General features: G+C 46.5%; 1 protein-coding gene across 1 annotated transcript in view; it reads right to left on the bottom strand.

Annotated features, from left to right (window-relative positions):
* Positions 1 to 20,738, bottom strand: part of LOC140203783 (neuronal PAS domain-containing protein 3-like) — a 765,293-nt gene extending 744,555 nt beyond the window's left edge. The window contains exon 1 of the mRNA XM_072269856.1: positions 20,568 to 20,738. The gene's annotated coding sequence lies outside the window, so the exon portion shown is untranslated. The remainder of the gene's footprint in view (positions 1 to 20,567) is intronic.
* Between the last annotated feature and the right edge of the window lie 1,586 nt (positions 20,739 to 22,324).

Here is a 22,324-nt window from a genome sequence, read left to right as displayed (position 1 = left end):
GGGCAGGGGCTGCCTGACACTGTGGGCTTTGTCTAACACTCGGGAGTAGCTCCTTGCCTCACACTTGCAGAGGGAGGAGTGGAGGGTTATCTGTCTAAACAGAAGGGATGGGTTCTGCCCAACACTGGTAGGGAAGATGTCTAACACTGGGGGTTTGGGGCTAGATCTAGACCCAGGGGATGGGGTGATATGTGTCTACAGTGGGTGAACATTGTAGCACCAGTGGGTGTGTGCAGTCTCTAGTACCAGAGGATCGGGGGGACTACTCCCCTTAACACCCAAAGAGGGGATATGTGCATTTTCTAATATGGGGGGGGGCGCATGATGCAGCCTAATACCAGGGGTGCAGCACCCCATTACCTGGTGGGGCACACCAACGTTACCTCTAAGGTGCGCGCGTGCACAACCTTTGCTACTAGCGCACAAAGGAATTTAAACTGTGCGCAAAAGGTCGTCACCCTCTACCTTGGTTTCGCGATCCTGCACGATCACATTTCCTTTCCCGGTCTGTGATGCGGGTGGTGCTGGCAACATGGAGTTTGCAATGAGTTGTCTGCAGATTTTAGAACTTGTACTTGAGCAGTAAGACTCGCTGGCGCGTATTATTTTATTTCTTTTCAACGATGAACGACAAACTGGCCTTGGAAGTTAATTACTCTTCAGGTTTACTTTCGGTGCGCACATGTTGTTGTCAGTGGGCAGGAAATTGCACAGCGCAAATGTCTTTTGCGCACAAATTACAGGGAACATTGGGGTACGCCTTAATACCAGGATAATTACTACAATAAATCTGGCTGCCAAGGCTGCACCCTAAATCTGTGGGTGGGGAATATGCAGCCTGATACACAGAGGAGTGCGCTCTTCAACTGCAGAGCGTGCACCCTATCACCAGGAGGCACGCACCCCTAAAATGAGGAGGGGTTCACCCTAATATCGTAGGTGTCTACCCTGAGATATAACGCAGAATAGGCCCTTCCGGCTCTCCGAGCCGCGCCGCCCCACGATCCCCCGACTTAATCCCGGCCTAATCACGGCACAATTTACAATGACCAATTAACCTACCAACCGGTATATCGTTGGACTGTGGGAGGAAACCGGAGCACCCGGAGGAAACCCACGCGGTCACGAGGAGAACGTACAAACTCCTTACAGGCGGTGGCGGGAACTGAACCCGGGTCACCGGTACTTTAAAGCGTGATGCTAACCACCTATCAGGGAGAGGGCATCCTCATATCAAGGGGAATGCACCCTAATATTGGAGAGTACACCCTAATATATGGAGGGTGCACTCTAATAAAGGGGGTACACCCTAATACATGGAGGGTGCACCCTAATATTGGGGAGTACACCCTAATACACGGAGGGTGCACCCTAATATTGGGGAGTACACCCTAATACACGGAGGGTGCACCCTAATACTGGGGAGTACACCCTAATACATGGAGGGCGCACCCTAATATTGGGGAGTACACCCTAATACACGGAGGGTGCACCCTAATACTGGGGAGTACACCCTAATACACGGAGGGTGCACCCTAATACTGGGGAGTACACCCTAATGTCGAGGGCATGCACCCTAAATATCAGGGGTCGCAACCTAATATCAGGGCTGTTCACTAATATCAGGAGTGTGAAGCCAAATTAGAGGGGTGTACATCCTAAAGTCAGGAGTTTGCACCCTAATATCGGGGGGGGGGTGGACCCTAATCTTTGTGGTGTATACCCTAATATAAGGAATCAGTGGTGTGGACTCTAATAACGGGGTGTGCATCCTAAAATCGGGAGCGATGCTCCTTAATATCAAGGGGGCTTAAACTCTAAAAACGCAGGGCATGCACCCTAATGTCAGGGGGTGTGCACATTAACATGAGGGGGATGTGCTCCCTACTATTACTGGTGGGGAGGAGGCCATGCCCTCTCATAAATCCCCTTCCAGAGCACAATTTAGCTGAAGCACCTGGTTTACTGAAGGACTCCACTAACACTGTGCGGAGGAGCCATCAAGTTTATTTCAACTGCCTCAAAGTTTAAGCTAATTGGTGATTGTTACCGTAGCAACCAGAAGAAGCCATTCAGTCCACCTATTAAAATGACCGTCCAATAGAAAGCCAGCACCGCACTTCACTTTAATTTTCGTATTCATTTGAGTTGATCCTTGGAGTTTTTTGCCATTTAAATGTTCCAGTCCTGTGGAAATCTCTCAGCTTTCAAGTACTTGGTACTAACAAGAAATCTAACTGCATTCCTTCCAAGAGGGATGGGATGTACTCACTTTAAAATCAAAAACCTCCTTCACAATGAGAAAATTAATGTACTTCGTGGAATATTAAGGCTGACCATCTCTTTGACAGAGCAATTCAATTTATTCCACTTCCATCTTCCTAGTAATTCCCTCTAATTTTATACAATTGTCTTTTAGAAGTAACTATTAATCATCACAATTTTCAGGATTGAAAATGTCGAGTTAATTGCACATTTAACATAATTAATCGCAATTTAAATCACTGTGTTGAACAATGAAGGAATAACAATAATTTTATAGTTTTACTTATTTTTTGGTTGTGTTAAATAGCTTTGAAGTTTATCCTTTATAAATTTCATTTATTTAAATATTTATCGATTATTCATAGATTGTTGAATACCTCAAGTATAAGTTTATTCAATATTCAATATTCCCAAAGGCGTGCATCTCAAATAGCCTCTGACAACCAAGTCCAGCTCCTGGATTAGTTACACAGCCCAGCGGAACCATTTCTACTGACAGGAGAAGGGGAAAAGGTGGGTTACTGGCAGCAGCTTTGGGCAGACAGGGCTCGTCAGCCGAGGTTGGCAGCTCATCTAAGAGAAGGCATACTCTGATCTCAAATCTCTACTGCCTTGAGCTATACCCACTCATTCAACCATACACATGTATACAACTAAACAAAATATTGTTCTTCTGGGGCCAAGGTGCAAAACACAATACATATTGTCACATATGACATATAGCGTTATTGTTCAGCACATACACTCACAAAATAATATTAGCACGAGTCCCTGACTGGCATGGCCTGAAGACTGACAGGTTGACATCAAGTGGGAGGTGCATGTTTATGTAACACAGTAGTCTTTTAGTCAGAGACATTCAAAGCTCTTTTGAAGGCTTCAACAGCTTATAAAGCTTGGTGGCATGGTTTAGCTTACAAGTTCTTTTGAGAGGGGGGTTTGTTCCTGATGGCATGACATCAGTAGAAAGAATGTTTGTGTGCATTTAATGGGTAAGACCCTAAGACATAGAAGCTGAATTAGGTTATTCGACCCAACAAGTCTGCTGCACAAACCAGTGCCTGAACCAAAAGAAGTGTTTGCAATAAAATCAGATCTGTACAGATTTCTCAAAAGGGTCATCTGCTAGTACGAGTGATTTATCATTAACCAAATGCAGGCCACTTACCCCATTTTTTTCCTAACATGAAGGAATAATATATTACAGAACACTTTAATTTGCTTTCTTCTCAAATCACAACCAGCTATGAAAAATAACTTCTCTCTTCTGGCTGTTTTCCAATTAACTTTGATCTGTGTCCTTTTCTGTCTGTCCAGTGGCAGCAGCTCCTCCTCCATTACTTCATCAAGACCAGACATAAGTCTATGGAGAGGAATGAACGTCCGTCATTTACTCCTCTCCATAGAAGCTATATTTGGCATTCTGTTATCGATTTTCCCTTGAACTACCTCGTTGTGCTGATAAGACCGAAGACACCCGAGCAGAATTGGGGCATTCAGCCCATCGAGTCTGCTCCGCCATTTCATCTAAGCTGATTTATTTTCCCTCTCAACTCCATTCTCCTTCTTCACCTGACCCTTGACATCCTGACTAATCAAGAACCTATCAACCACCACTTTAAATATACCCAATGACTTGACCTTCACGGCCGTCTGTGGCACAGATTCACCACCCTCTGACTAAAGACGTTCCTCCCGACCCCTGTTCTAAGGTTGTTACAGCCAGGGGGTGGTAATGGCGACAAGCTCCCACTACCTATTGAATGCTTCCAACGGCGTGCACCTCAAGTAGCCTCTGACAACCAAATCCAGCTTCAGGGCTTCAAGTGGCTTAGCTACTAAGCCTGGAGGATTCTACTGATAGGGGAAGGGGTAATAATAATAATAATAATAATAATAATAATAAAAACATCTGTTAGTCTTGTGAGACCATGGATCTGCGCCTGGAAAGTCTTCACTCTCCAGGGCGCAGGCCTGGGCAAGGTTGTATGGAAGACCAGCAGTTGCCTATGCTGCAAGTCTCTCCTCTCCACGACACCGATGTTGTCCAAGGGAAGGGCATTAGGACCCATACAGCTTGGCACCAGTGTCGTCGCAGAGCAATGTGTGGTTAAGTGCCTTGCTCAAGGACACGACACGTTGCCTCGGCTGGGGCTCGAACTCACAAGCTTCAGGTTGCTAGTCCGATGCCTTGACCACTTGGCCACGTGCTCACACTGGGAAGGGATAAAGGCAGATTATTGGCACCTTAAAACTAGTCACTTCAGGCAGATGGGGGCTCATCAGCCATGTGAAAGGCTTTGGGAGTAAACCCCCAGAGAAAATCCCAGAGCTGGAGGCCCTAAGACAGTCCTACGTTGAGTTCAACGCCGACTGGCTACTCCTGAGACGCTGCTGGTGAGAAACTGTATCAGTCTGCTGTTCCTTTGGATTCATCAGCTACGCAGAGAGGAGGAGACTGCTACGTGGGCAACAGCTTATGCTGCCCTGGCTTGTGTATGTACATAGCTAGGCCACAGCACCCATGGTCGATCTGACCCATGGAGGTCTCTCTGTTCTCAAGGGACGTTCTTGTATTCTGACGCTGAGACAAGCAAGGTCAGTGGTTCAGGGGTCTCGATCAAGACCCCTCGGGTTAAAACAGATCTGCTCCCTTACCTTGTAGCAAAGGTGCAGGTGCAGAAGCCAATTTGTGCACAGCAAGCTCCCACCGAGAGCGACTTGCGACATAACTACGCAAAGTTCTTTGTGAATACAGGTAGTTCTGCTGTAATGCGAACTTTCATACAGCAAATCAGTTATTATATGATTGATAGTTAGAGAACACTATCTGCATTAAGGTTAGGGTTAAACTAAAGGCATCCGTTAGCCTTGCGAGACCATGGATCTGCACCTGAAAAGTCTTCACTCTCCAGGGCGCAGGCCTGGGCAAGGTTGTATGGAAGACCGGCAGTTGCCCATGCTGCAAGTCTCCCCTCTCCACGACATCGATGTTGTCCAAGGGAAGGGCATTAGGACCCATACAGCTTGGCACCAGTGTCGTTGGTTACCTAGCCCAAATATATTGACTACAGCATAATTGAGAAATCCTGCTTAAATATGTCCTTTGAAGGCAATTGCATGCTTGTCCAAAACATAAAAGATTCTGGAGATCTTGAGCAAAATACACAAAGTGCTGAAGGAACTCAGCAAGTCAGGCAGCATCTATGGAGGGGGGATAAACAGTTGACATTTGAGACCGAGATTCTTCATCAGGACTGGAAAGGGAGAAGCCAGGATAAGAAGGCGGGGAGAGAGTGGAAAGAGTACAAGCTGGTAGGAGGGAAGATGAGTGTGGGAGGGGGGAATGAAGAGAGAAGCTGGGAGGTGATAGGTGGAAGAGGTAAAGGGCTGAATAAGCAGGAATCTGATAGGAGAGGAGTGTGGACCATGGGAGAAAGGGAAGGAGGTGATGGGCTGGTGAACAGAAGAGAATGTGTAAGAGAGGAGCCAGAATGGGGAATGATAAAAGAAAAATAAAGGGAAAGGGGGGAAAATTACAGGAAGTTTCAGAAATCAGTGTTCGTGCATCAGGGTCAGAGGATACCCAGACAGAACATAACAAGGTACAACACAACTTTCTATAATGTGGGGTTTCTTGTGAACGAATTACCTGCGCATAATAGAGAATCCCGGGAAATCTGGTCTTGATTTTCAAAGTTGAACCACGAGATATTTCATACTAGGGGAGGACATCCAATTTAAAAATCATCATCTTCAACACCGTGGCGCTCTTTCAGAACTCCACAGAAGTGGGGCTCAAACCGCCGAAGCAAATAAGGGTGCTGCCAAGCCATGCAAGGTTGTCGTCTAACTGGCGCCATGCATTAAGTGCATCTGCAGTTTTGGAAGGCTGGGGCTCTTACTCTCAGTGATCTTCTGGTTGATGATTCAGAAAGATGTCCTCTGAACCTTTTCATTGTCAAGGCTGGTGAATGCAGAGGGGATTAAAAATTACAACCCATCAAACCGCAGGAACCTTGCCAAAACAAGAGTTGCAAATGTATATATAAATGAGCTTATTGGAATGCCTGGTAAATCACATCGCCCTCTATCCAATGTCCTTCTGCCTGTTATCCGCCTGATTGTCACTACAGGCAGATAGTGCCAGCAGTTATGTCCTCTGCCTCTGCAGCATCTTAAAACAGCATCAATGGAATTGTGTGTGTTTGTTAACATAGCTTTAACTTTCCCTTTCCTCCCAATCTTGTCTTTTAAGACCCCGGTGCTTGGCCCCGGCCTCTGTGCTTCTCAAAAGAAAACGTTTCTTTCACAAACCACAAGCCAGAGACAGCTTTAAACAGAGGAGAAAAAAGGCAGCTCGTTCTGAAAATATGAGGCACCAATATATATTTTTTCATGTCTCCTGAAAGCTGACCCCCTTTCATAAATATGGTCCAATTAACCCCGCAAAGCATTGGCCGTACGTGGGCTGGTCACAGACGTGCCTTGGGGTCAAGAGGTTGAGGTTTCAAGTTCTGCTATGAAAGTCCAATCTGCAGCTAGAGTACACTGTCGTTCCATATGTCAGTATGCTCTGTTTGCACCGTACTGAGGGGCTGTCACATCAACACAACGATACAGCAGAAAGTCCGGGCCAACCAAGGATCTCTCTTCGTTCCTCAACACAGCCTCGATGGTTGGGAGGCACAACAGTGACTACAGTACCTGAGGTGCTTACGGAGAGCTAATCTGCCCCAAAAGTTGCTGCCCAACTTTTATCAAAGGGTGATGGAGACAATCAGTCATACGGGATGACAGTGTGGTACTCTAGCTGCGGCAAAACAGGTCACAAAGCACCTCCAACAGGTGATTAGGACGGCTCAGCACATCATGCAGACTCAACTACCAAACCTGGAGACAATCTACAACTCTTGATGTCTACGGCGCGCTCATAACATCATTAAAGACTCATCCTACCCCTGACACCGTCTGTTCAATCTCTGACTGATCTAAGACTCTGTTCAATCTAAGACTGAGAAACAGCTTCTTCCCCAGGGCTGTTGTGCAGCTGAATAATGCTACACCCCGGCTTGCCGATGACCTTTGAGTGTTAAGGACTATCAAAGTCACTTGTACGAAAATATGGGACTTTTTTTTTAAAGTTAAGCCGTGCCACATGCATTGTAAATATCTGTTTTGCACGGGACTGGAGCAGCAAACTCGCTGTCTTGATCAAGTCAAGTCAAATCAAGTCAAGTTTATTGTTATTTAAATATATACATGTATACCATCAAATGAGACAGCGTTTCTCCGAACCGGGGTGCAAAGCACAGGAATACACATAATACACATAACAACTTGTGAAAGTAAGGATGAAATCTACGGATGAATTATACATTAGCAAACAAAGTAAAGTGCATAAATTAAATATTGTCAGGTACAGAACAGATTAACCAAAGACACTTTGGATATGAAGATGGCCTGAGGGAAGAAACTGTTCCCCATCCTGACCGTTCTTGTCTTTGTGCATCGGAGTCTCCTGCCTGATGGTAGAAAGTCAAAGACGATGCTGGATGGATGGGTGGGATCCTTGATAATACCAAGGGCCCTGCGTACGCAGCGCTCCTGATAGATGTCCCCGATGGATGGTAGAGAGACCCCTGTGGTCAACGTCAGACACAATCTCAATGACTCTTCCCACAGCTTTAGATCACCTGGACAATACAAACACCTACGTACATGCATGGCAGGATACTGTGCATTGACTATAGTTCAGCATTTAACACCAACATTCCTACAGGCCTGATCAAAAAGTTACAGAACTTGGGCCTCCCTCTGCAAACTGGATTCTCAACCTCCTAACTGGAAGACCAAAAACTGTGCAGGTTGGTAATAACCTCTCCTCCTCACTGATAATCAACACTGTTGCACCTCAGGGATGTGTGCTTAGCCCACTGTTCTATAGCCATGACTGTGTGGCTAGGCACAGCTCAAATGCCATCTATAAATTTGCTGGTAATGCAAGCATTATTGGTAGAATCTCAGATGGAGATGAGAGGGCGTACAGGAGCCAGATATACCGGCTAGTTGAGTGGCGTCACAGCAACAAACTTGCACTCAGTGTCTGTAAAACCAAATTGCTGATTGTGGACTTCAGGAACAGTAAGACAAGGGAACATGAACCAATCCTTATAGAAGCATCGGAAGTGGAGAGAGTGAGCAGTTTCAAGTTCCTGGGTGTCAAGATCTCTGAGGATCTGACCTGGTCCCAACATACTGATGCAGCTATAAAGAAGGCAGGACAGCGGCTATATTTCATTAGGAGTTTGAGGAGTTTTGGTTTGTCATGTAAAACACTCAAAAACTTCTACAGATGTACCATTCTGACTGGCTGCACCAGCCTCTGGTATGGTGGGGTAGGAGGGAGAGCTACTGCACAGGATCGTAAAAAGCTACAGAAAGTAGTAAAATTAGTCAGCCCCATCATGGGTACTAGCTTCCGTAGTATCCAGGACACCTTCAAGGATTGATGCCTTAGAAAGGTAACGTCCATTATAAGGACCCCCAGCGCCCAGGACATACCCTCTTCTCACTGTTACCATCAGGTACGAGGTACAGGAGCCCGAAGGCACACACTCAATGATTCAGGAACAGCTTCTTCCCCTCTGCCAACTGATTTCTAAATGGACACTGAGCCCATGAACTCTACCTCACATCTTCTTTCTGCTTTTGCACTACATATAATTAGTGTAATTGATTTTGAAAAATATTTATCATGTATTGCATTGTACTGCTGCCACTAGGCTAGCAAATTTCGCAACATATACCGGTGATATTAAACCTAATTCTGACCCCTATGATCCTCTCAGCCGTTCTCACAGTCCTTTGTAGGGACTTCTGGTCTGACGCTTGGCTGCTCCCGTACCAGATGGAGGTGCAGCTCGTCAGTGGCGCTCCTGTAAAATGCAGTTAAGATGGGGGGGGGGAGAGGGGAACCTCGCTTTCCTCAATCTCCTCAGGAAGTGGAGGTGCTGCTGTGCCTTCTTGTTCAGGGAGGTGATATTAAGGAAGCAACTGAGGTCATCCGTGACGCAAACACCCAGGAACTTGGTGCGCTGAACTATGAAAGAGCCTTGTTTTCGCGGGGGGGGGGGAAACGGTTTGTGTTCACCTTCCTGAAGTCCACAATGATTTCCTCGGTCTTCCCCACGTTCAGACTCAGGAGGTTCTTCTCACAACAGTCCACTTTTTCTTTGTACTCTGACTCACCATCGTTGTCTTGAGCGACGAAAATAAAATTCTATTCTATTCTAAACTAATCCCATTTCAACAGAACATAGCACAGCACGGGAAATGGCCCTTCAGCCCACTGAGACTATCCCAAACACTATCCCAAATTAAACTGAATCTCTCCTGCCTGAACATAATCCTTATGCCTCCATTCACTGTATGTTAATGTGACTATTTAAAAACCTCTTAAACACCATTAGTGTGTCTGGTTGCACCACCTCTCCTGGCACCTATTAAAAATAAATGCCCCAAGCATCTCCTCTAAAACTTCCTTCTCTCATTTTAAATGCACATCTTCTAGTACAGGAGATTCTACCCTGGGTAAGAGATTCTACCCACACAATCTGTGCCTCTTATAAATGGTTTCAATGAACTTCTATCAGGTCACCTCTGGGGCTCAAGCACTCCAGAGTAACCAACCCAAGCTCAGAATCAGATTTAACATCACCGGCATGTTATGAAATGTGTTTACAGCAGCAGTACAATGTAATATATAATAACAGAGAAAATAACTGTGAATTACAGTAAATATATATATATAAAAAAGGAAAGCTACATCGCCTCCCAAGTTTCTCCGGTTAGCGGACAATTTCCCTCCACACCTCTCTGACGTAGTGGGGAATTGCGTATGAAGCAAGTGACAGCAGTGGTTTGCCATTGCCTTCTGCCGCGTGAGTTTCCAAAGAGATCACCAGCTCGTAACCCTGCACGGATGGAAAGCATGCAGGGGAGCCGGCTGGATTCGAACTGGGGACCTTTCGTCCCGAAGTCCGACGCCGATGCCACTACGCCACCAGTTGTGTCATAGTTAAATTAAATAATTAGTGCATACGTAGAAATAAAAAAGTAGTGAGGTAGTGTTCATGGGTTCAATGTCCATTCAGAAATTGGATGACAGAGGGGAAGAAGCTGTTCCTGAATCGTTGAGTGTGTGCCTTCAGGCTCCTGTACCTCCTCCCTGATGGTAGCAATGAATTTGACCAATCACTCCTTACAATTCAAGCCCTCTAACCCTGGCCAAGTCATTGGACATATTTAAGGCACAGGTTGATAGATTCTTGATTAGTCAGGACATGAATGGCAGGAGATTGGGGCTGAAAGGGGAATGGATCAGCCATGATGAAATGATGGATCAACTCAATGGGCCACATGGCCTAATCCTGCTCCAATATCTTATGGTATCCTGGTAAGCATTTTCTGAACCTTTTCAGAACTGAACTCCCAACATTTACCTTCAAAACTCCACTCCACTCCACAGATTCTATCACTCACCTACACACAAAGAGGTGAGGCAATAGAGAGAGGCCTGAAGAAGGGCCTCAGTCCAAAACATTGACTATCTACTCATTTCCACAGATGCTGCCTGACCATCTGAGCTCCCCCAACATTTTGTGTGTGTGGGGCTTTGGATTTCCAGCATCAGCAGACTTTCTCGTGTTGATAAGCATCTGACCCATGTGTCTTTGGGACGCAGAGGACACCCCTATTGTCAGAGTTCAACATTTCATGACATGTGACACTAAACTCTTGACCGCCCTCTCAGATGAATGGAAATGGAAGTGTTCAAAAAAAACAACCTGCTTTGAATAATGACGTTTCTTAGCAACGATTGCAGCAACAAGTTTCTGGCATTCAACCCCGTTAACCCATACAAAGGCGGCGCCATTGCAGATGTACAGGTATCCATCCTCACCCGGGCCTCGGCGCCAATATTTATCCCTCAAACAATGTCTCTGCAAGAGATTATCCTGTCATTACAATTTGTGAGGGCACGTGGCCAAGTGGTTACGGCATTGGACTAGCAACCTGAAGGTCGTGAGTTCGAGCCCCAGCCAAGGCAACGTGTTGTGTCCTTGAGCAAGGCACTTAACCACACATTGCTCTGCGACGACACTGGTGCCAAGCTGTATGGGTCCTCATGCCCTTCCCTTGGACAACATTTGTGTCGTGGAGAGGGGAGACTTGCAGCATGGGCAACTGCCGGTCTTCCATACAACCTTGCCCAGGCCTGCACCCTGGAGAGTGAAGACTTTCCAGGTGCAGATCCATGGTCTCGCAAGACTAACGGATGCCTTTATTTTACAATGCCCTTGAATGGAAAATCCTACAAAAAGTAATAGATACTGCCCAGACCATCACGGTCAAAGCCCGCCCAACCATTGAGCACATCTACATGAAACACTGTCACAGGAAAGCAGCATCCATCATCAGGGACTCCCACCATCCAGGCCATGTTCTCTTCTCACTGCTACCATCAGGAAGGTGGTACAGGAGCCTCAGGACCCCCTCGCCACTAGGTTCAGGAAAAGTGAGTACCCCTCAACCATCAGCCTCCTGAACTAAAGGGGATGACTTCACTCAACTTCACCTGCCCCATCACTGAAATGGCCCCACAACCAACAGATTCACATTCAAGGACTCTTCATCTCATGCTCTCAATATTTATTGTTTATTTTTTTTCCTTCTTTTTTTGTATTTGCACAGTTTGTTGTCTTCTGCACTCTGGTTGAACACCCAAGTTGAACACCCTAGTTGGGCAGTCTCACATTGATTCTGTAATGGTTATTATTCTATGAATTTATTGAGTATGCCCACAATTAATCTCAGGATTGTATATGGCAACATATACATTACTTTGATCATAAAATTTACTTTGAACTTTTTTTGCACATTGGGGTGTATCCGTCTTTGTTCCATGTACAGAGTTTTGTAAAATTCTATAGTATTTCCTTTCTTTCCTGTAAATGCCTTTCAGGGCAGCGTATAGTAACACACATGAACTTCGATAATAAGTTTATTTTGAACTTTGAACACTGCTGCTTTTAGGTGCTTGTTGTTGTTGGATTGGGATGTAAAATTGTTATTTCCTGGTATTCGTCTCGTAGTTTAACTTTCATTTATTTACTTAGAGACTCAGTGCAGAGCAGGCCCCGTCCGGCCTGTCGAGCCGCTCCACCCTGCAGCCCACCTCTTTAACCCAAGCCTGATCATCCGGCGTCCGCACCGGACTTAGAGGACAGAGGCCGCGGGTTCGAATCCGGCCGGCTCCTTACAGGCTTTCCATCTGTGCTGAGCGTCGAGCTAGCGACTCGACCTCGCTAAAAAAAACACAGACGGAAACGGCCACAAGGAGTGAAGAGGAACAACAAAGTAAAATCACAGGACAATTTACAATGACAAATTAGCCTTCCAACCGGCAGGTTTTTATCCTGGGGGAGGAAACTCAAACGGTCACAGGGACCAGAATTGAACTCCACACTCCGATGTCGCTTGGTGTTAAATCTTGTGCTGATGCTACACTGCCATATAAGCAGTATGCACTATACTTACATGTTTATATGGTCATCTGTATACCTTTCCAGTAACTACACTGCAGCTGCTTCAATACTTTTCTAGAAGCTTCTTGGTTTTCTGCAGCAGGTGTCACGCCAGGTCAATTGTTATCACTGGAATTTTCTTATATCTAATCAGACAACCGCGACCGCACTTTCCATTGTTTATTTATTTATTTACGGGGATACAGGGCAGAACAGGCCCACCCAGCCCTCGAGCCCCACCGCCCAGCCGTTCCCCAATTTAACCCCAGCCTAATCAGGGGACAATCTACAATGACCAGTTAACCTGCCAACCGGTACGTCTTTGGACTGTGGGAGGAAACCGGAGCACCCGGAGAAAACCCACGCGGTCACGGGGAGAACGTACGGGCAGCGGCGGGAATAGAACCCAGGTCACTGGTACTGTAGATCGTCGTGCTAACCACTAGGCTGCCGTGTCTTTTCTTTGTTCTCTCGGCTCCTCTCTCTTGTTTGCTTTCTGCTTAGTAAAACGATCGTAAGCAATAAGTTTTACGCGTCATTTTTAAGTTACAAAGAACTTTTGGATCTCAAGAAGAAACACTGTGCACAAATAGGCTGTTGCAATTTCTGCATTACAACAGGCAGATGCAGTATCCAGAGGTCATGAGAAGATGACGCATCAGTATTTCTGTATCTTTTTTTAAAAACTGAGAGGGAATTAAATTCATCAATGAATAAAGAGACAGGCGAAAGTTTCTTGCTCTTATTTGCTACAGACACCATATCTATTCCCTTCAAACTTCCATCTCTGTCCGACTCCTTGTTGTCTTTTGCTGGTCCTTTTCTGTTGCATATCAGGGAATTTACATTTTTTAGACCATAAGACATAGGGGCAGATTTAAGCCATTCAGTCCATCGTCTGCTGCACCATTCAAACATGACTGGTTTATCAGCCCTCTCAAACTCATTCTCCTGCCTTCTCCCTGTAACTTTTGACGTCCTTACTAAGCAAGACCCTATCAACCTCCATGTTATGTATACCAAATGACCTGGCCTCCAAAGGTATCTCTGATAATGAAGTCCACAGATTCACAACCCACTGGTTAACGAAATTCCTCCTCATCTCTGTCTTAAAGAGGTGTCTTTCTAGTCTAGTTCTAGACTCACTTACTCTTGGACCCTTCTACTCTATCCAGGCCTCTCAATATTGGTAGGTTTCAATGAGATCCTCCCTCATTCTTCTAAACTCCAGTGGGTACAGGCTCAGAACCATCAAATGCAAATCATACATTAACCCATTAGTACATTTGTGAGTCCAGAGGCAGGGCTACTGTCATAGTGTGCAGAGAGAGAGTGTGCTCCCTTGTGTCCTACCCGGTGTCTCACTAGATGAAGCCCAGGGGAGTCTGTCCTAGTATCTTCGCCAATGTTACTCCCCCATGATCAATAGTTCAAATAAAAATGCTAGCCAGACATTATAATCTATTCCATCTACTGCATCAATTAAAAGTTCAAAGTTCGAAGCAAACGTATTATCAAAGTACATATTTGTCACAATATACAACCCTGAGATTCATTTTCTTGCAGGCATTCACAGTGAGGACAACGAAACACAATAGAACCAATAAAAACTGCAGACAACAAAGGTGGAAATGCAAAAGACAGCAAATTGTGCAAATGCAAAAAATACACAATAAATAATTAGACAAAATGCGTGTCCTGCCAAAGGGTCTTAGCCCAAAATGTCAACTGTACATTTTTCCATTAATGCTGCCTGGCCTGCTGAGTTCCTCCGGCATTTTGTGTGTGTTGCCAGTATGCATTGACCATAAGACCATAAGATATAGGAGCAGGAGTAGGCCAAATATTGAGAACATGAATTGTAGAATCCTTAAAAGTGAGTCTGTGAGTTGTGGAAATAGTTGAGTGTTGGGTGAGTGGAGTTTTGCCCTCTGGTTCAACCTGGCAGTTGAAGGGTAATAACTGTCCCTGAACTTGGTGGTGTTGGACTTGAGGCTCCTGGACCTTCTTTTCAATGACAACGGCAAGAAGAGAGCATGGCCTGGATGGTGGGAGTCCGTGATGATGGATGATAATAGATTATCACAGTCATAGAAAAGAAAACACAGAAATGTCTCTGCCAAACCATTTAAGCCATTGCACTTTATGTATCTACCTGCTTATTCCCTGTAATTGTTACACTACATTCCATATTCCATTGTGTTTCCCTTAAGACTGCCTTGAGGTACGGATACTTAGATATGGAAAGATTTGTCTCCATGATTTGCAAACAAAAGCTTTTCACTGCATATAGTTTTGGTCGCCCCCACTGTAGGAAGGATGTTGAGGCTTTTGGGAGGGTGCAGAAGAGGTTTACCAGGATGCTTGCTGCCTGGTTTAGAGGGTACGTGCTATCATGAGAGGCTGGATAAACTTGGGAACGGCAGAGGCTGAGGGGAGATCTGATAGAGGTTTATAAGATTACGAGAGGCAGAGATAAAGTAGACAGGAAGTGTCTTTATCCCAGGGTATAAATGTCTAATACCAGAGGGTATGCATTGAAGGGCAGAAGGGGTGGGTTCAAGGGGTAAGTTTTTTACTCAGAGTGTGGCGGATGCCTGGATTGCTTTGCCTGGTGTGGTGGTAGAGGCAAATACATTAGAGATTTTTTAAGAGACATTTGGATAGGCACATGGATGTGAGGAGGATGTAGGGATATGGACATGGTGTAGGAGGGATTGGTGTATGAGTGCTTTTGATTTGCTGGTTCAGCACAACATTGTGGGTTGAATGGCCATTTCCTGTGATGTACTGTTCTATGCTCTATGCATCTCAGTATCTGCGACAATAAAAAATCAATTACTGGTATTACTCATTGTGAGAGCTTGCTCTGCAAGGTGTAATCTTACAGGTAGATCATTGGCTGTTTTGGGATGTCTTCAGATTCTCGAAAGGCCTCTCAGAATAAAAATTTTGTTACTTTGTTACCCTACATGGTAAAATGTTAACCAATCCCATTTCATATTCCCAAAGAAACATGAAAAGAATACACTCAGTGGCCACTTTATTAGTTACTCCTGTACACCTGCTCGACAATGCAAATATCTAATCAGCCAATCAGGTGGCAGCAACTCAATGCATAAAGACATGCAGACATGGTCAAGAGGTTCAGTTGCTGTTCAGACCAAACATCAGAATGGGGAAAGAAATGTGACCTAAGTGACTTTATGCGTGGAATGGTTGTTGGTGCCAGACGGGTTGGTTTGAGTATGTCAGGAACTGCTGATCTCCTGGGGTTTTCACGTACAACAGTCTCTAGAGTTTACGAGGAATGGTACGAGAAACAGTAAACATCCAGTGAGGGCATTCCCGTGGATGGAAACACCTTGTTAAAGAGAGAGGTCGGAGGAGAATAGCCATACTGGTTCAAGATGACAGGAAGACGACAGAAACTCAAATAACAGTGGTGTGCAGGAGAGCATCTCTGAACACACATCAAATTTTGAAGTGGATGGGCTACGACAACAGAAGACCACAAACATACACCCAGTGGCCACTTTACTAAGTATAGAAGGTATCTAATAAAGCAACCACTAAGTGCTTATATAAATAAATAGATAGATAGATAGACAGATAGATGACAGACAGAGAGATAGACAGAGAGATAGATAGATAGACAGACAGAGACAGACAGAGAGACAGACAGAGAGATAGATAGACAGACAGATAGATGACAGACAGATAGATGACAGACAGATAGATGACAGACAGATAGAGAGACAGTGAGACAGACACAGAGATAGACAGACAGATAGAGAAATAAACAGAGAGCTAGATAGATAAATAAATAAATAAATGGTACAAATAGAGACAAAAGTAGCTAGTGTTCATGAGCTAGTCATGTTCATCTAGTTATTCAGCTGCATAGGAATAATTCCCAAAATTATTAACACCATGGATCAGATGCCATTTAACTAGGAGGCTGATGGAGTGAGTGACCCGCCACTGGAAGATGGAATTAATACGGGTGGATGGGCCACTGAACACCATGGATCTGATGGGCCAAATGGCCTGTTTCCATGCTGTATGACTCTATAATTCCTCTCCTGTGACATTTCCCTATTCAGAGCCTTTGACTTTCTGGGCAACGTTCCAGCATACTTGTCAGCAAGTTGATTTGAACAGGTTCCTTGAGGCTCATCCGAACACGACCGTCTGAATAAATAAAGGCTACACCGAAGGGTGTGCTCCAGTGAGACACCCTCGCAAGTCGCAAGAAGCGGTTTGCCGCCCAGGGACACTGCCTTGAGAGGGAGCTGGGAGCAGATCGATTCGGAATACAGCAGACTGAAAAGAAAATACTTCCGAAATAAAAACAGAAAGTTCCGGAAACACTCAGCAGGTGAGGTTGCATCAGCTGAAAGAGCCACATGGAGTTTACTGTTCAAGCCAGGGACTCTTCACACAGCTCTGATCTCTCTCTGAAACATTAACTCCACAGATGCTGCCTGACCTGACTGTTTCTAGAATCTTCCATTTTTAATTTCTTTCCAGACTGTTGTTCCTGCTTTTATTTCAGATTTCCAACATCTGCCGCAAACATTTCCAAGATCTGAGGACGGGAACAGGGACCAGCTGGGTGGGTCTTTGAAAGAAGACACGTCGGCTAATATGCAGAATTCTGCTACCCAACGCAGTACGCAATACCGATGAGACTATACCTGGAGTATTTGTGCACAGATTTGCTCTCCCTGTTATAGGAAACACATCGCTAAGCTGGAAAGATCGCAGCAAAGATTTACCAGAATTTTACCAGGACTTGAGGGTCTGAGTAGTAGGGAGAGTTTGGACAGGGTAGGACTTTTTCCCTTGGAGCGTAGGAGACTAAGGCGTGACATTACAAAGGTGTGCAATATCATTAGGGGCATAAAATGGGTGAATTTTCCCAAGGGAGCAACTAAAAAGAAAATAGAGGACATAGTGTGAGCGGAAGGATTAAAAAGGGCCAACTTCTTCGGACAGAGGGTGTTGAGTGTGTGGAACAAGCTGCCAGAGGAAGTGGCTGTAGCAGGTACAATAATGACATTTGAAAAGATGTTTGGAAAAGTACGTGGATAGGGAAGGTTTAGAGCAGGGGTTCCCAACCTGGCCTCCAAGAGGACCACAAACTTGTCGTAGGGTTTGGAGGCTTGTGTGCCTCAATGACCCAGAGAGCTGTGTTGGCTGGAATTGGGGCTTTATGCTTTGGCCCTTAGTAGGGTCACCCATGCCAAACAGGTCAAAGGGTAGAGGCCAGACTAAGAGTGGTCCACTGGTCCTCCAGGTTCAGGGGTTCAGCTAACAGCCCTGACTGGTCAAACGGAATTACAGCAAAGAATCCTTCTATAACTGAACGCAGCAGTGTTCCTGAGTCTCCACTTGTACGACTGACAGGAGTGAAAACTGAGAGGAAGCTACTGACACGATGAAGGAAGCCCTGAACACTGACAGAGATGGAGGATCTTCATGGCTGCCCGAAACGCCAGCGGTGCAAAGGGCAGTAAGTAAGTTCCAACCCGGGGCCCATGGACCCCTCAGGTTAAAGGTAGGGGTCCATGGCATAAAAAAGTTTGGGAACTCCTGGTCTGGAGGAACATGGTCAGACGCAAGCTAATGAGACCAGCTTCGATGGTCAGCTTGGCCAGCAGTTGGTCTGAAGGACCACATAACACTGACTCCATGACTGGCCTCTCGTGTAGGAATGTCAGGCCGACGAGACGGGAATCAACAATCCTAGAGGGTTCACTCGCTCAAGGACAGCGGCTCTATTTCACTAGAAGTTGGTGGAGATGTGGTTTCGTCCCCTAAAACACTCAAAAAAGTTCCACGCATGTACCGTTATGAGCATTATGACAGGCTGCATCACCGTCTGGTATTGGGCGGGGTGGGTAGGATCGAAGTAAACTTAGTCATCTCCATCATGGGCGCTAGCCTCCATAGTATCCAGGACAACTTCAAGGAGCAGTGCCTCGGAAAGGCGGCATCCATCATTAAGGACCCCCATCACCCAGGACATGCCCTCTTCTCATTGCTACCATCAGGGAGGAGGTACAGGAGCCCGAAGACACTCACTCAACGATTCAGGAACAGCTTCTTCCCCTCTTCCTTCCAATTTCTGAATGGACACTGAACCCATGAAAACTACCTCACTACTTTTTTATTATTTCTGTTTTTGCACTACTACTTTTAATTTAACGATTTAATATGCATATATACTAATTAATTTATTTTTTCTTATATTATCATCTTTGGCATTGTACTGTTGCTGCTAAATTAACAAGTTCTGATTCAGTCTTCATTCCCATTTTCAAATGCTAAACTACTTATTTCAGAAATTGCATTTACAACCTGCATTTATATAGCACCTTTAAACATGGTATGAAAGCATTAAAGTATTTCGCACAGAGCAGCTGATGCAGGGACACAAGGCGAGAAAGCCGAACTGCTATGTAGAAATCCATTCAAGGGGAATGTTTAAAGATCGTCGTAAAGGAGCGAGAGAGCTGGGAAGGTGTGCAGAGAGGACTCCAGACCTCAGGGCTCCGGCATTTGGAGGCACAGCGATGGCAAATGGAGACAAACTCTTTGCCAGAACTGGAGGGACATAGAGACCACTCCGAGTGATGGGAGCAGAGAGGGTCACAGAGACGAGTTCTACGCTCCCGGCATTTTCTTCATTACTTCCTTCCCTCCACTCCCACCACCAAAACCAAACGCCACGTTCAAAATGAGCCTGAAACCTAATGGAGGAAATGTGAAAAGGGAGACCTCCACCAAGGAAGCACGAGGGGGGGAGAGGGGGGGAGAGGGGGGGAGAGGGGGGGAGAGGGGGGGAGAGGGGGGGAGAGGGGGGGAGAGTCAGATTTAGCAAATAGGAAGAAAAAAGCACAAGCACAGGGAGAGAGGGAGAGAGAAACATAGTGAGAAGAGACAGATGGTGAGGGTAAAAGAGCTAGTGGGAGGGAATGAGGGATGGAGAGTTGGAGGATGAGAGGAGACAATAGGGAAAGGAGGGGAGAAGGGCAGGAGGAGGGAAGAGGGATGGGGAGAGGGGGCAAAGGGGAGGAGAATGAGGGGTGTGGGGGAGCGAGGGAGAGAGAATGAAGGAGAGGGGGATTGAGGGAGTGAGGGGGAAGAGAGGGCGGGGAGGGAGACTGGGGATAGAGAGTGGGAGAGAAAGTGAGGGAGAGGGAGGATGGGGAGAGAATGGGGGAGGGAGGGGGAGGGAAGTGAGGGGGAGGGAAGTGAGGGGGAGGGAAGTGAGGGGGAGGGAGAGAGAATGAAGGAGAGAGTAAGACAGAGTGAAAGAGAGAGGTACATTGGGGAGTGGGGGTAGGTATTGGTACCTCGAGTCTACCCCATCACCGCGACACCCCATGGGATCAACCCATGCAACCTCTCGCTCCCCCTTCCCACCGAGATCCCTCCTCCAGTCGCCGCGCCCAGTCCCAGAGCGGGGCGAGCAGAAAGTCCTGTCAACCGAACGCTGGAGGTTTCCGGGGCCGCAGCGCCGACCCGCCGCGCGGAGCGCGGGGCCGAGGGGAGAGAGAGCCGAGGGACGCTGACTCCTGGAGGAGTGTATCCGAGGAATCCCACTCGGCGACCCTCCTCGCCTCCCCATCGACCCTGTCTCCTTCACCGCAGACCCAGAGCGACGCGAAAGTTTATCACTGGAAACGGAACGGAAAAGAGTACCTGACTTCGGGAGCAAATGGCAAAAGTGCGCAGGGCCGGGCAGTTTATCCAGCAGACATCACGCACGCAGGTGCGTTTTCAAATAATACGGACAACACTCTGAGAGGGGGCCGGGCTGGGCCGGGAGGCGTGCCGCTCCTGTGTCAGAGTCCCGGGGTCCTGGGAGAAGCCGGAACAGTCAATAGTTCGCCCCTGCCTGGCATCTTGTGGACTGAGTGCCAGCTGCCGTCCACACTGCGGTCTCGTTTGCAACTGGTAGAGGCTGCGACGCTGGGGGCGCTTCAGAAATGCAGAAACTTATCCTGTCAGGCAGATTTCGCTTCCGGGGGGGGGCGGGAGTTCCACTGCCACCTTTATCCTCTGGGTTAGCAATCGTCAAAATCCCCCTCCTCGCCTTCCCAGTAACTCGCACACCTCACCTCACGGCAACAGTTCACAGTCCCGAAGTAATCCTGCAGTATACTGGGGGTGGGTGTGAGGTAGGGAGGGAGGGAGTGACGGTGTGAGGTAGGTAGGGAAGGAGGGAGTGAGGGTGTGAGGTAGGTAGGGAGGGAGTGAAGGTGTGAGTGAGGGAGGGAGTGTGTGAGTGAGGGAGGGAGTGTGTGAGTGAGGGAGGGAGTAAGAAAAAAAGGAGAGAGAGAGAGAAATCGGTCGGTCGGTCGGTCGGTGGGTCGGTGGGTCGGTGGGTCGGTGGGTGGGTGGGAGGGAGGGAGGGGTGTGGGGAGAATAGATGCCTCGAGTCCACCCCATCACTGCGAGGTTTGACTAAATTTAAAGAAAGATGCCTCGGAGACAATTCCTGATCGGAAGAAGTGGGAGAGCGAAATCTTCAACTCTCCTCAACAAAACATGTTTAACGACCCGCGCCAGACCCAGGCTTTTAAAAGAACCGTTTAACATTTCAGCACACATGCAGCAAACAGCAACTGTGATATATATTTAAAAAAATACAACTCTGTATGTTAGCAAGCTCGTTCCACGGACAAACACAGTATCAAGCATAAAGAACTGAAACCAACCTGAGCGGGGGCACGATTTTGTTTTAATTCAGTAAGTACCCTGTCCCTAACCAACGGAACTCTGTAATATAAATTCGGCCTCATAGAAGAACCAACTGTTTGAGAATCATACCTTTATCTGCGAGCTTTTTTTTCCTTGTTAAACATACAAACATTTCCTCATCATTCAAGTTAGGGGTTCAATTCTGTCTCTGTCATCGTTTTTTTTACTTCACCATACTTCTTTCTCCGCATCTTTTCATCTTAATCTCCTTTCTAAACTAACCTCTCTACGCGTACTCATCAGCCCTTCCTTTCCTGCTCGCCCAACTCCAATCTACCCAATTACTAGCAGCCTCTAATTTGCAATTATCTCTCCAATTTCTGCTTCTACATTTGGAATATCCCACCGCCTCCTCCCCCCCCCACCCCACCTTTCCCGGTGAATCCCTCAATCCCTAACACCTTTGTTAATTTGTTAATTTCCCCCAACCTTCCCGACTTCCCAACTTTCGCTTCCCAGCACACTTTTTACCTACCTACACCGCATTCTACCCCCCCCCCCGAGCGAATTCCCTCCAGTACACAGTATTTAACAGGACATTCCCATCGCCTCGGTCTGCATCAAAAGCAATTATCCTCAGCCCTTCTAATATTGCCTGTGTCCTCAGTTCCGATTCACTTCCTCATCTACCCCCTTCTACATATTCCCCTCACATTCCCACCTTTCTGTAATCTCGTCGCCTCCCGCTTTCCCCC

This window comes from Mobula birostris, chromosome 10 (genome assembly GCF_030028105.1).
Source record: "Mobula birostris isolate sMobBir1 chromosome 10, sMobBir1.hap1, whole genome shotgun sequence".
Classification (NCBI taxonomy): domain Eukaryota; kingdom Metazoa; phylum Chordata; class Chondrichthyes; order Myliobatiformes; family Myliobatidae; genus Mobula; species Mobula birostris.
Note: the sequence above shows the minus strand (reverse complement) of the source record. Positions and strands in the feature narration are given on the sequence as shown.